Here is a 1,628-nt window from a genome sequence, read left to right as displayed (position 1 = left end):
ATAGCATAAAAACATACAAACATTCATCTACGTCTATACATACACATGTATACAGGGTGTTACAAAAAGGTACGGCCAAACTTTCAGGAAGCATTCCTCACACACAAAGAAAGAAAATATCTTATGTGGACATGTGTCCGGAAACGCTTACTTTCCATGTTAAAGCTCATTTTATTACTTCTCTTTAAATCACATTAATCATGGAATGGAAACACACAGCAACAGAACGCACCAGCGTGACTTCAAACACTTTGTTACAGGAAATATTCAAAATGTCCTCCGTTAGCGAGGATACATGCATCCACCCTCCGTCGCATGGAATCCTTGATGCGCTGATGCAGCCCTGGGGAATGGCGAATTGTATCACAGCCGTCCACAATACGAGCACGAAGAGTCTCTACATTTGGTACCGGGGTTGCGTAGACAAGAGCTTTCAAATGCCCCCATAAATGAAAGTCAAGAGGGTTGAGGTCAGGAGAGCGTGGAGGCCATGGAACTGGTCCGCCTATATCAATCCGTCGGTCACCGAATCTGTTGTTGAGAAGCGTACGAACAATTCGACTGAAATGTGCAGGAGCTCCATCGTGCATGAACCACATGTTGTGTCGTACTTGTAAAAGCTCATGTTCTAGCACCACAGGTAGAGTATCCCGTATGAAATCGAGATAACGTGCTCCATTGAGCGTAGGTGGAAGAACATGGGGCCCAATCAAGAGATCACCAACAATGCCTGCCCAAACGTTCACAGAAAATCTGTGTTGATGACGTGATTGCACAATTGCGTGCGGATTCTCATCAGCCCACACATGTTGATTGTGAAAATTTACAATTTGATCACGTTGGAATGAAGCCTCATCCGTAAAGAGAACATTTGCACTGAAATGAGGATTGACACATTGTTGGATGGACCATTCGCAGAAGTGTACCCGTGGAGGCCAATCAGCTGCTGATAGTGCCTGCACACGCTGTACATGGTACGGAAACAACTGGTTCTCCCGTAGCACTCTCCATGCAGTGACGTGGTCAACGTTACCTTGTACAGCAGCAACTTCTCTGACGCTGACATTAGGGTTATCGTCGAAGAATTGCCTCGTCCATTGCAGGTGTCCTCGTCGTTCTAGGTCTTCCCCAGTCGCGAGTCATAGGCTGGAATGTTCCGTGCTCCCTAAGACGCCGATCAATTGCTTCGAACGTCTTCCTGTCGGGTCACCTTCGTTCTGGAAATCTGTCTAATCCATACATCAAATGGGCATCTGCCAACTCCGCATTTGTAAACATTGCACTGACTGCAAAACCGCGTTCGTGATGAACACTCATCTGTTGATGCTACGTACTGATGTGCTTGATGCAAGTACTGTAGAGCGATGAGTCGCATGTCAACACAAGCACCGAAGCCAACATTACCTTCCTTCAATTGGGCCAACTGGCGGTGAATCGAGGAAGTACAGTACATACTGACGAAACTAAAATGAGCTCTAACACGGAAATTAAGCGTTTCCGGACACATGTCCACATAACATCTTTTCTTTATTTGTGTGTGAGGAATGTTTCCTGAAAGTTAAGCCGTACCTTTTTGTAACACCCTGTATAAACTTACGAACACAACTAAAAACCATACTCTGGAACAT

The sequence above is a fragment of the Schistocerca americana genome, chromosome 2 (genome assembly GCF_021461395.2).
Source record: "Schistocerca americana isolate TAMUIC-IGC-003095 chromosome 2, iqSchAmer2.1, whole genome shotgun sequence".
Taxonomy (NCBI): Eukaryota; Metazoa; Arthropoda; class Insecta; order Orthoptera; family Acrididae; genus Schistocerca; species Schistocerca americana.
Note: the sequence above shows the minus strand (reverse complement) of the source record.